The 13,837-nt window shown below is 37.8% G+C and overlaps 1 protein-coding gene and 1 non-coding gene across 8 annotated transcripts in view; both read right to left on the bottom strand.

Moving 5' to 3' along the window:
• The window catches only part of Map2 (microtubule associated protein 2), a 252,376-nt gene that overhangs the window by 121,131 nt on the left and 117,408 nt on the right, over positions 1–13,837 (bottom strand). The window lies entirely within an intron of this gene.
• Positions 11,384–11,506, bottom strand: LOC115064185. The gene has a single exon (XR_003844018.1). It is a non-coding gene; the product is annotated as a small nucleolar RNA SNORA26 (small nucleolar RNA).

Below are 13,837 nucleotides of genomic sequence, written 5' to 3'. Positions count from 1 at the left end.
GATCCTGAGTATGAAAAGTGAATGATAAAAGAATGAGTGAAAGAGAGAGAGAGAGAGAGAGAGAGAGAGAGAGAGAGAGAGAGAGAGAGAGAGAGAGAGCGCTAGTGAGAGTGCAAAGGAGCACAGCCACTTTGGAGAACTGCTTGCCAATATGTATGAATGCAACCCAAGATACCAAGACGAATGAGCACATGTGCTCAGCTAGCCACACGTAATGCATACCTTTAGCAACACGCATAGCAATGCAAAACTAAAAACTACTCAAATCTTTGAGAATAGAGGATACACTCAAACAACAGGTTACTATTTACACACAAAGGAAAGAAAACATCACAGACAAAAATCACAAATGAAAGAGATCTGTACAATGGTCACATCCTATGCCATTCCATTTAACTGAAATTCAAGAATGGTCAAAAAATAACACTCTAAAGTTTGGGCAGTGGTTCCCTCAGTGAGGACAGATGGCATTGACTTGAAAAAAAATCTAATGTCTTCTGGATCCAGCAGTAGTGATGCGGGAGGTGGAAGAAAGAATTGCCATGTTTATTACATGCATTACACCTTAATAATGACAATAATAAGCAACATGATGTCATCGTTTTAGAAAGTCCATTTGTGACAGACTTCAAGTCTGTGAGTATTATGCAAAAACACTTGCTATGGGAAGATACTTGCAAGCATGCCCTGTAACCATCACTGGATACATGAGGGCCAGGTGATGATGTGTATGTTGAATAAACAAGGGAACAGGTTTCCTAGCAGAAAGAGGACATTGTGCATCAGCTTTTCACAAATAAAGAGCAACTCAAATGTAAAAGAAAAAGAAGCAAAATACCTATTTTATGAGTATCCTATCAGCAAGTGAATTTTTTTTTTCTTATAGAAAGCCTTAGTAAAGTACATTTTCCCTACAAGAGAGTAGTCAGACAAGAAACTTTAAATTGTTCTTTCCACAGGCAGCCTCTGCCCACTGGCATCACTGATCTTCATAGTTTGTCTTTTGGCTTCATCTCTTCATCTCCTTTCCAATCCAAAGCATACACTTCCTTTGTGGTCCATTTTAAGTTCTTCCTCTCCAGTAAAGGCTTCCAAAACTTTTACAGCATATAATGCTACGAAGATCTTTTGTTTCTTAGACTCACCAAGGTATAAAATAAAATAAAATACATAAAAACTGTTAGGTTACTGTAGCACATAACTATTGTTCTTCACTTTCTACCCTAGTTTATTTAGATATTGCCTAATTTAAAAGTGTGAGAGATGAATCTGACAATAATAATTAAATATCTGTGGTGTGCTTTTCTCTTTGGGTACATTGTTTTATTTGGCTTTCCTTAGAGTTGCTTACTCATAGTTTACTGTTACAGAAACAGGTCCTGTTAAGTTTAGCAAAATACTCAAGGCCACACCGCTGGTGAGACATAAATTCAGGAACTGGATTTTTAGGCTAATTAGTCAATAATTCAAACTAACACACAAAATATCAGGAGAGATTAAAAACATTAGACTTAAGAATTTTCCACTGCCACTTGCAAGGCATCAGAAGAGGATGAAAGAAATTAAACATAGAATTGAGAAATTTCAGCTTTAAGACAGACTACATATTACATAAGTAGGGTGTGAATAAAAAGGAAGACTGTGAAAAAAATCAGAAGACTGCAAATATGTATTTTACTTTCAGAATGCCAGATGCTTTCACGTTATATTTACAAATAATGTATGTTGATTGCAATCAGTGCTACAATTGAAGACCACATAACCTTATTTTCAGTTTTTTGTTTTCTTTTTATATATCTTTGCTGTTTGTATGCTTACTATACCCATGTGTTTGTGTTTGTGTGTGTGTGTGTGTGTGTGTGTGTGTGTGTGTGCATGCATGCATGTATGTGAACATGAACACAAACGTGCATGTATAAAAGAAGATATGAGGAGGTTAGAGAATAACTAGTGGCAGTCAATTCTCCCATTTTACAGTCTACTATGTAGGTTCTCGGCACTGAACTCAGGTTTTCAGGATTGGTGGTAAGCAAGCCTAAATACTGAGCCATCTTGACAGCATTAAAAAAAAAATTTCCTTTTTTCTTTTCTTTTAAAATGTTATAGTGAGGTCTTCTTATACATCCCAGGCATGCCTTGAAGTTGCAAACCTCCTGCCTCAGCTGCTTGAGTGCTCTGATTATATGCAACAACATGTCTACTTTATGCCCTATTTTTTTTAACTTCGCTTTGCATTTATTTAATGGAGAATTCATTCTCATCACATACGTTTTTGTTTCTGGAGTTTCTTTCTATGATCTATTTCTTCGGTGAACCCTCCCATTCTGACTTTGGAGTGATTTGTTCTTTCTTGGTGCCCATCACCCTAGGGCAGGGGGAGGGATTACACATGTGGGTTGATCCAACCATGAGCTCTAGAAGTTCAATCTTAGGTGCTTTGTTCATCTGGTTGTTCAGTGATTAGAGAATACATGTCTAAAACCCTGTCATCAGCACTCTCTGCATTTTAAAACATAAACACCAATGATTTAGCACTGAATTTGCACCTTCAGTCTGGTGCCTGAGCCATACTGTTCGACCTGGGAATACCAACCAACTTTCATATCCAGGAATGACTCCTTTAAAGTGACATCTTTCTAGTACTTAGTGGTTTTTCTGATAAGCATACCCTTGATGGCCTGGGGCATTTCATGGGTATCCTGAGAGTAAAGTTGGCAATTTGAACCTCTTGATTTGCATGATTTAGTAGGGCATTCTGGATCAAGGGAACAGGAAACCATTTTCACAGGTTATAACAGCAAGCTTACAGACAGCATACAGTCTATGCTTGATATATATTGAAATAAATGTCATTATGTTTTCAAAAGTTTTGCTGTCTGGTAATCTGTGGCTTACTTGTTTTTAAACATCTTGCTCAAAAATTATCCATACCTAGTAAGTACAGATGACAGTAATAAAACTAATATGTGAATACAGTTGCTGTCCTCATTGTAGTATATTCTTAAATACCATCCAATACCACGGCACCGTTAAGTGCAGAACCAGAAAGCATCCTAACAAGGTCACTTCACAAAATACATGTCCAGTATAAGTTTAAAGCATTTGCATTTAAATTTGGCGTAACCAACTGCTTTAATTGAAATACTTCCTTTTTTTTCCATCCTCTTCCTAATATTTCCTCAGATACACCTTTCCTTACAAGGCTTCACCTGAACACTTTATTACAATATATATAATTTCTGCTTCTAGTGTCCTTTGTTCTACTTTGAATAATACCTACCAATTTCTCCTATAGCATACTATTTACTTGCTATGTATTATTTGCTGTCTTCCACTATCTACTTGTAAACTTCATGAAGACAGAAGCCTGCCTGGTTTATTCACCAATATATCTCAAGCATATAGGACTATATGTGGTACACAAATAATAAATAATAAGTATTAATTGCACAAATACTATTTGAATGGCATTAATGGGGTTGAATATACAATGTTAAAATTCACAAAAAAAATATGAGTTTCCTCTCCAAAAAACTTCAGCTCAGTTTCAGAAGTAATGAACCAAACACAAGTGGTATGTTTCTTTCTTTTGGTCTTAAATAACTTTAAAATACGTGTATCAGGTTTTCATCCTTGGTGCATTGATGGTAACTTGATACACTTGTCATGCTTCAGGGTTTTTTGTTTGTTTGTTCATTGTATTTTTACTTATACTCATTGTTTTTCTTATCTGCTTGTGAATCTTCTACAGCTTCTAAATCTACCTCCCTTGTTCAATAACTTATATGGTACGGTAGCCTAGTTTCTTTATCCCTAAACCTAGAACCAAACCAGAGGGGGAAAAAATCATCTTTGCAAGAGAAATGGACGAGCCATCAAGAAGAATGAACTAATTTTATGAAACAAAGTATAACTAAATTTTAATTTAGTAGTGAGTCAAGTACACCCTTCTTCACATCTCATGAATTTCTCGGATGATCTTGAGGGATGTAGGAAATGAACCTTCCTTTTTATCATATCTCTCCACCCATGAGCCATTGCGGTTTAACGGGAGAGTGTACGATGGTGTATACTCATTTGCTACAAAGTCACATGGTACAAAAACAAATAGTACATGACATTATACTTAAATTCCTGACTTCTTTTTGAAAATTACTAGAGGGCTATGTTGTTTATTGCCTTCTAAGCATTGAAGAAAATTCTTTAGTCTTCTGAATCCTCGCCACACCTTCCCTACTGAGCACACACAACTGAAGTGGGAGCACTCTCTGAGAGGTCACCTCGCATCATTCCATCTGAGTGAGGCCATCTTTGACTTCAAAGTGAACAGGCAATTCTGAAAAGGCTTAAATACAGAGGTTTTTTTTTTTTTTTTCAATTTAATTGATAACATGCCTGGATGCCAAGTATAGTTTATTATTGCAAGATTGTCTCTCATTGATGTGACCTAAGCCCTAGCATTACGCAAAAGAAAAAAAATTCCACATAGATCATACATTATTTGTTGAGAAGTTAATTAGTGCTCTTCACATGTATCATGGTTTCTAATAACATATATATTTATTTAATGAATAGTTTTTTTTTTTAATTGCATGAGAGTAAGTTACAGGTTGTCTTCGTTAATGTTTCTCTCACTGTGATAAAACATCATAACCAAAAATCAACTTGGGGAGGAAAATGTTTATTTCATGTTGAAGCTAATAGTCCTTATCATCGAAGGAACTTATACAGAGGCCATATAGCAGTGGTTTTCAACTCTCCTAATGCTGCAACCCTTTAATACAGTTCCTTAGGTTGTAATGACCCTCATCCATAAAATTATTTTCATTGCTACTTCACAAGTATAATTTTGCTACTGTTATTAATCATAATGTAAATAGTTTGGGAGATAAAGGTTTGCCAAAAGGGTTTTGACACCGGCTGAGAAAGACTGTCATAGAGAAATGTTGCTGCTGCTTACTGGCTTGCTCTTCATGGTTTGTTCATCTATCTTTCTTCTAACACCCAGGGCCACTAGCCTGAGGGTGGCACTGCCCAGAATGGGTTAGGCCCTACCACTTCCATCATCAATCAAGAAAATGAACTATAAACTTGCCCACAAGCCAATCTGCTGGAGGCTTTCTCAACAGTATTCCTTCTTTCCAGGTGACTTAAGCTTGTATAAAGTTTACCTAAAACTAGCCAGCACATGGTTGTAGAGTTTCATACTTCTTGAGAGCAAACATCATATAGTTTCATCATTTTCTTTTTCTATAATATCTGGTAGATGCTTTTAAAATTAGTATGCAGTAATTAAATTGTGCTTTGGGAATGTTGACACAGGGAAAATATAATGAAAAGTGTGCAAAAATGTATAACTGTAGCCATAAGTATTGTGTGTGTGTGTATATATATATATATATATATATATATATATATATATATATATTTACAAACACACACATACACACACATAGATAGATAGATAGATAGATAGATAGATAGATAGATAGATAGATAGATAGAAAGAAAGAAACTGAGGAAACCAAGAGGAAGGGGGAAGGAAACACATGTCCAAGCTAAAGGGCCTTCCTGCTAATGTATGAGAGACCTATGAGTACATGTACGAAGCTCAAGATACTTCAGTGATTTGGCTTTCTAGAGCACAAAAGCAATGGCACATAATCTTCTTGTCTTAGGCTATTCAATGATTGCATAATTCGTTGATTAGCCCATGAGAAGTGTATGTGAACGCTAAATCAAGAAATGCATGAACAGGGCTGGATATAGCTCAGTGGTTAAGAGCACTGGATGCCTTTTCAGAGGATGAGTTTGAGTCCCAGGACCCACAGGATGGCTCTATCTATAACCCCAGTCCTAGGGCATTCACTTCCCTCTTCCTCTGACCTCCACGAGCAACAGGCACACATATAGTATACAAAGATACAGTTGGACACTAATACCTGTCAATATTTCTGTAAAGAAAGAGAAATGCATGGATAGGCTCCAGAGAGAGCTTTGTGAATATGATGCTCACTGCCAAAGACTAAGGACTGAAGTTTGATTCTCAGAACACAAAAGTCTAGCAAATATGATGGCTACCTGTAATCTCCGCAATCGGGAATAAAAATGGGCATCACTGGGTCAAGTTGGCTATTTAGACCAGCTGGTACAAGTAGTCTCTGGGTTCAGTAAGAGTCTGTCTGTGTAATTAAAGTGGAAAATATGGAAGACATCAGACATCATGTTTAGGCCTATACACACAAGTGCACACACATAGATGTTCATGTGCACCTGCATACATCACACATGTTGAATATATATGTGTGAGTATGTGTATACACAGAACAAATACATATATAGGAAGTAAAAATGAAGAGAGATAGGTTGCATGTATATATAAAGTCAAAAAATAATTTATACTTTTAAAAAAGAAAATAAAACTTGAAATGTACAAACAAGGCACAAATGAAAATATTGAGAAATTGGAATTGTATTCAGTTAAAAGGGGGAATTAAAGGAAATAACAGAAGCATTTCTCCCTCCCCCCCCCCGTGTGTGTGTGTGTGTGTGTGTGTGTGTGTGTGATGCTCAAACAGCCCAGAAGTACTACATCCTATCATCCTATTCTGAGTATCACTTGACAAAGTGAATGAATGATGGGGTCTGTTAGTAGAGTTGAAGTGTTCAGATCAGAAAGTAAAGCAAGAGTAAATGAGGTCTGTAGAAAAGAACTGGATGGGCAGATGCTTGGTAAGCACACAGAGCTTCATTTATAAACCAGTTCAGCAGGCTGACAGGTGAAACAGGCCGAGCCACCTGAAAGATCATATTCAATGGCTGGCATTTCTCAGTGCCCAGCTGGGTCGTTTAAACAGACACAGTTAAATTTGAGTTGCATGCTTCCTTCAACACAGCTTTATAAATCTTGTACAGCATCAATATTTGCCAAACACCTGCCACCATCATTTGTCTAGAATTTGCTAGATTCAGCAAGTCTTGACAGAGGATGTTTTATGTGGATGGTTGGTCCTCTACTTTGGACTCACATCTATCGATGATATGCTAATAGGTTTGGTACTGTCTCATCAACAGCATAAATTAATTTAGACCTACCAAGAGGATTATTTTGGAATGAGAGAATGTTATCCTCAGTATGCTTGGAGGTGCAAGTGAATAAGTTTCTAACATTGGTAGAATGAAAAACTCAGAGACACACATATTCCCCTAACGTAAATTTCATTCCTGATGTCTGTACTAGATAAGAGTTGGTTCAAGCACAGTATTTCACTCTTGATCCCCTGAAACGAATACTTCTTAATACATCACAGTGAGCTTTTAATTGAGTGGATATTTCATTGTGAAATAGTGTTTTCTAGCAAAAGGTACATGTTTTGTATTAGTAAAGACAGATTTGTGACTATCATAATTTCTTAGTAACTTAGGTTAATTCGCAAATTACTAATGGCTACTGAGACCAAGGCAATATAATTGCATGCCCAATGTGAATAAAAGAAAACCACAAAAGGGAATATTTTTAAAGACTCCTAAGTCATGATTTGGGAAACATGAGTGAAAGAACCCCAGACACAATTCATTCCATAACAATTTAAGGGGCATTTCCTACTGAATTACGGTCTCCTTGAATATTTGTTACCCAGCTAGCTTGAAAACTCCATCACTGAGAATGTTTTCAAATCCAGATTTATAAAGAGATTACAAGGTGAGAGTAGGCACAAAGCCTTCAGAGTGAACCAGCAAGTGGCAAGTCTGCCTGAAGCAGATTATGATGTATATATTGGCAGGAGCTGGAGACAACTGAAGGACCCACAGCAAGCAGCCCTGACAACTCAAAGAGGATTGAAGGAGTCATGTAGACCAGCAACTGTTACAAGCATTGAAGCAGGAAGGTGTAAACACAGTGACATCAGTTTGGAGGAAAGATGCACACTAGCATGAGCAATGAGGCCCTGTCTGTTGGGGGAGGAGCAAGGAAACAGAGAACATAAATTAAAAAAAAAAAAAAAAAAAAAAAGACATTAGGAAAAAGAAAAAAAAAACATGTGTCTATGACCATGGAGCAAAAATATGTGGACTATAAGACACTCAACAATTTGTACCCATAGTTCGAAACAACAGCAGGCTGTAAAGTAAGGCCCTGGCATGCATGCCCAGCACCATCTAAGGGGGAGAGTATGAAACTATAGACAGGGATCACATCATCTTTTGGTCTGACTCTACAGAGATGCACTAAAACCAGAGTCTGGTCCTCAGTTCTATGGGACTTAATTCAGGACTCCAGAAAAGACTTACCAGTCTGATGTAGTTCTTAACTATCAGGTGACTCTGGTGTCACTAGTTCATGGAATACAATTGAAAACAAAGAAAACTGGATAAGTTCTTTCTTCAAACAAAAGTAAAGATGTCTGCCTCTTATGGGAAACTGCCACAGATTTCCAGTTCCCTGTCTGTGCATCATATTGCATGTGAATATAAATTTCTATAAAAAGACATAGCGAGTTCTGTCAATATATTCTTCAATTGAAGTCTCTTAAAATTAGAGATTATTTTGAATGGTTACAGCATTTTTAGAGTTTCTACTTATTTTTCTACACGTTGTCCTTTATTACCTTTTCATTATTAACTACAATCATCAATAGTAGATAATCTCTAGGAGAGGCAGACACTACCAACAAGGACATTTGACGATAAGCCTGACCTTCATTTCACAGTGACAGTGGGGAAAGGTCTGAGTACTTTTAAAAGAACCTATGATTGTAGTTCATAAAATCTCCACTCTCTCCATCCACTCCTGTCAATTTTATCGCTTTGCGTTTTTAGTCTAATACTATGAACCAGTATTCACAAAACCATTTATTCATTCAAATGCAAAATTATGAAGATGAATGTGCAACATAAGTTGATGCCTCACAGTTTTACCAAAATGGAGGAACACTACCTTCCAAGGGGGATTTGCAAGAAGCACAACCATGGTGCCCAAGGCAAGATCTCCAGATGAATGTTGGTATAGATTGGGTTTGATCAAGTGAGGGGTAGCTCCAGAGAGAGGAAGTTCCAGCAGTGTTTAGTTTCCTCTTAGAGAGACCAGAGAACTTCACTACGAGCTTGAGAACTATTTGGGGGTGAGATGGAGAGACTATGGTAATGGCCATCTTTAATTCCCAACTGGATTTCAATGACTTCTAAAAGAGAGTGGTTTGCAATGGTTCTCCATGAAGAATACTGTGAAACTTTTTCCAAAGTGCTTTATAAGAACTAGCCACAGGCAATTCAGAGCCATTTAAAAAAATAATAATTCAGTTACTCCTTGAAACAACTCTGCGATATGGTTATTAATGATACATTTATGTTATAGATGAGGAAATCAGGAGACAGGTAGATGAAATTACTCAATATGAAGTCAGCTCATGTGCTTTTATAACTATATTCCACTACTATACACTCTCAGATATTCTACATGTAATCTACACAATTCCCATAGCAAGCAATGGTTAAAGACCTTGCAGAGGCTAATGACTGAGATACCAGTCTTTATGCTGAAAATTCTGAGGATAGATAAACTGTTATCAATAATATGCATAATATGATTAATCTGGCATCTATGGACCAATTTAATGTCTAAAACAATTTGTTAAACACTCCACCTTAATTTTCTATGATTATAAACAATTACCATTTATGATTTACTGTTTAATTAAAAGATAAAAATGGCTCAAAATATTTCATGTGTCCTATGGTTAGGGATATGTAAGAATCAAGTAAAATATTTTTCTGTGTTCTGGTGTCCAACATGATCTAGAATCACTCTGCATCCTGTTCTCCTAAGCTCAAGGCAGATACATCCAGTTGTGGATTCTTTTGTGACTCCCATATTTCAGATGAAAATGTAAATGATGTTCTATCACTTTAAATTACAAATGCCTAGGATAAGTATATACATGTTGATTAGAGCCTTGGGTCTTATGCCCAATTCCAAACTACAATGTTCAGAATTATGTGCATGCTCATGCTTTGCTTTAGAGTTAAAGCATTATATCTGGAAAACATTTCAGCTACTAAGTTGAGTTATTTTAATGGTTCTTAGAATAATTTCTACTTTGAAAAATCCATTACAGCTGTCTTAATTTGGAGAACATCTGCTCATCCTTCATAACTAAAGAATAATCACAGAATTTCTTTATTTCCTCAGGTTTGTATAGCTACTGTGTCTTGCAATATGATGTTTCCTGAACCACTTGAAGGCAAGTACTACTACTGTCAATTAAATTTCTCAGAAGGAAAAAAAGGGAGGCAGCAGAAAGGGAGGGACAATTACACTCATGTTAAAGATTCTACAAGGCCAAATAACTGAACGTCAAGAGTATGAAGAGTCCAACCAGAAACCAACCAGAGCTCCCAGGGTCTAAGCCACCAACCAAAGAATACATATGGAGGGACCATGGCTCCAGCTGCATATGGAGCAGTGGATGGCCTTGCCAGGTATCAATTGGAGAAGAGGCCCTTGGTCCTGTGAAGGCTCAATGCTGCAGTGTAAGGGAATGCAAGGGTGGGGAGGCAGGATTGGGTGGGTGGGGGAGCACCCTCACAGAAGCAGGAGGAGGGGGATGAGATAGGAGGTTTCTGGGGGTAGGGAATCAGGAAGGTGATAACGTTTGGAATATAAATAAATAAAATATCCCCCCCCCCCGAAAAAGGAGTATGAAGAGTTAACATGTTGTAGACCAATGCTATTTTCTTTAGGACTTTTTTTTCGAGGCAGGGTTTCTCTGTATAGCCCTGGCTGTCCTGGAACTCACTTTGTAGATCAGGCTGACCTTGAACGCAGAAATCCGCCTGCCTCTGCCTCCTCAGTGCTGGAATTAAAGGTGTGCGCCACCACGCCCGGCTTTAGGATTATTTTTAATCCCTCTGAAAGCCATGCATTACCCACATCTGCATCTAACCTAACACCACGGTTACCATCAAAATCTAAAAGTGTGCTCTCAACATTAGCTTCCACCAATCCAAAAGCTAACAATGTGATCAGACAGCATCTAAAAACTATTGCAGAGTTTTCCCCACTTGCTGTAACCACCTACCTATGTGTCACCCTGTACAAATATTGTAGAAACACTGTAATTCTGTAACTGTCAGAAATTACATGCAACCACTCCCACAGTATAATACAGTATTTGGGAACCATGAATCTGTGTTTGTGGACATGGTCACTCATCCATGGCTCTAGAATTAACTACCTTGTATAGACTTTGAAGAGAGAACTGTGTTTTCCATCAGTACTGCGCTTTACTCGCATTGTATTTCCTGTACCTCCAACCCTCAGAAGCAGGGCTAGCCACCACTATTTCCTCTGTGTGTCTTTGTTTGTTTGTTTGTTTGTATTTTCATCTGTGACTCCAGACAGGATCCAAAGAGAAGGTGTAGTTTTTCCCTCTGGGTTTTATAGAGAGTTCCTTTACCCTTCTATGTTAGCCTTTTAAAGTAGCCTCTGTGTGTCTTAAGTTGGTGAGGTGGGTAACAGAGGAGACATGAAAGCCTTTTAATAAATACATTATGCCTATAAAAAGGAATTTAAATAATTTAACAAAATAGAGTTGAAAATACAGTTAAAGATGGGGTCTTTGACGCACTCATTTGTTGGCTGACATGCTTATACTTTTTCAAACATTGATAAGTATTTTGTTAACATTTCTCTTTAGCATAAATACATAATAAAAAGAGCTTGTTGAATGTTTAGCCATATTTAAAGTATATTAAATAAATTATTAATATGATCATATACAGAAGGTTGAATTACGGTCTCCATATTTTAAGGTGGGCAAATTGATATGTAAATTAGGTAAATTTTCCTAGAGCAAACCATGAGTAAATTAAAAGCTCCTTGACCGGGACCTTATTATCTGAGTTCTTCTGCGAGCCTAGACATTTTCTGTGCTTACTGAATTATTTTGAAAGCAGCTTTTCTACATGGGGACCCATTCCATAAATAACCACCAAATCCAGACACTATTGTGGATGTCAACAAGAGCCTGCTGACGGAAGCCTGATAAAGTTGTCTTCTGAGAGGCTCTGCCAGTGCCTGACAAATACAGAAGTGGATGCCCAAAATCATCCATGGGACAGATCACAGGGTCCCCAATGAAGGAGTTAGAGAAAGTACCCAAGGAGCTGAAGGGATTTGTAGCCCCATAGGAAGAACAATAATATGAACTAACCAGTACCCCCAGAGCTCCCTGGGACTAAACTGCCAATCAAAGAAAACACATGGTGGGACTCATGGCTCTAGCTGCATATGTAGCAGAGGATGGCCTAGNTGGTCATCAATNGGAGGAGGCCCTTGGTCCTGTGAAGGTTCTATGCCCCAGTATAGGGGAATGCCAGGGCCAGGAATGGGAGTGGGTGGGTTGGGGAGCAGTGGGAAGGGGAAGGGGAAGGGGAAGGGGATAGGGGATTTTCCGAGGGGAAACTAGGAAAGGGATAACATTTGAAATGTAAATAAAGAAAATAACTAATAAAAAAAAGAAAAGAAAATGAGAAATTCCTGAAACAGCACTCTACCAAACTCAATCACTTTCCCTGTCTACCCCAGTATGCTGGAGCACACAAGACGGATCGGATACCTTCTCTCTGGTTTAACTTTGACACCCAAAGAAAACAGAAAAATAAAGGCCAACTATACACAGGTTACACCACTACAATTTCTGTGATCCTTTCCATTTCTAGCCTGGCTTCATATGAAAACAGGCCCTTTAAACCCATTGGTTCTCTGTGTGTGTCTCCTCCCTGTTCTACTCTTACCCAACTTTTGCCATCATCACGGGGTGGGAGTGGGGGGAAGAAACCTTGATTCCTGGCATACCTAAAAGATCTTCAGATTCCTAGACATCTGTACTATTTTGCTTTGCTTCCCTGAAGTTAATGAAATGCTAAGCAGCACTCGTTTGCTCTTTTCTTTCTTGTCCAATTCTCCATTACCCATGGTTACAGGGGGAATATTAAAAGGGAGTTTTAATTAGAGAGTAGAAAATTATGCAGCACATTCAGGAGAGCCTGGAAGTTAAAACAAGTGATATTTATAGTATGAATTAGAGATGAAATTATAGACAGGAGGTAGGGTTTTATTTGCTGTTAAATTACAGGAAGCACATTAGAAAAAGTATTTGCTTGCATGTGTGCGCGCGCGCGTGCGCACACACACACACACACACACACACACACACACACACGCGCGCACACACACACTTCAAAGATGTCATGACATGAGCACCTGCACTGTGAAAAGGGGACTTTACCCATAATAAAAAATTCAAATAATATTAAATTCTCAAAATCACATATTTTGAAGGTCCTTCAAAATTAATGTAAGAAGGGAAAATCCAGAGGTAAAACATTTGATATTCATCATTCATCAGATAGAAGTTCTGTCTTTAAAACAGGTTACATTCTGACCACAACATAAAAAGTTGTTCTTTCCAACCTGAGGCATTCAATTAACAAAACACCTAGGAGGAGGTCAGAATTTGGTCCACGACCATTTGTCAGTTCTATTTATTCATATGCAGCTCTGAGACCAGGATTCACTTTGTTCCTGAGAAACCAGTTTATTACTTCCCTCTCATGTCATATCTGTACTGTCTGCTACTTATTTTCAAGCCAGAGAGGCTTATGTACGTGCTAATATTGCTCCAAATAAGCTGAAGGTTTCTCTGCCAACCCAAGAAACTGCCCTAACAGCATGGCACCTAATGACGACTACTACTACTATTATAACTACTACTACTACTACTACTACTTCTTCTTCTTCTTCTTCTTCTTCTTCTTCTTCTTCTTCTTCTTCTTC

Source organism: Mus pahari, chromosome 5 (assembly GCF_900095145.1).
Source record: "Mus pahari chromosome 5, PAHARI_EIJ_v1.1, whole genome shotgun sequence".
In the NCBI taxonomy this organism is placed as follows: Eukaryota; Metazoa; Chordata; class Mammalia; order Rodentia; family Muridae; genus Mus; species Mus pahari.
The sequence above is the reverse complement of the archived record's forward strand: the minus strand, read 5'-3'. Positions and strand labels throughout refer to the sequence as shown.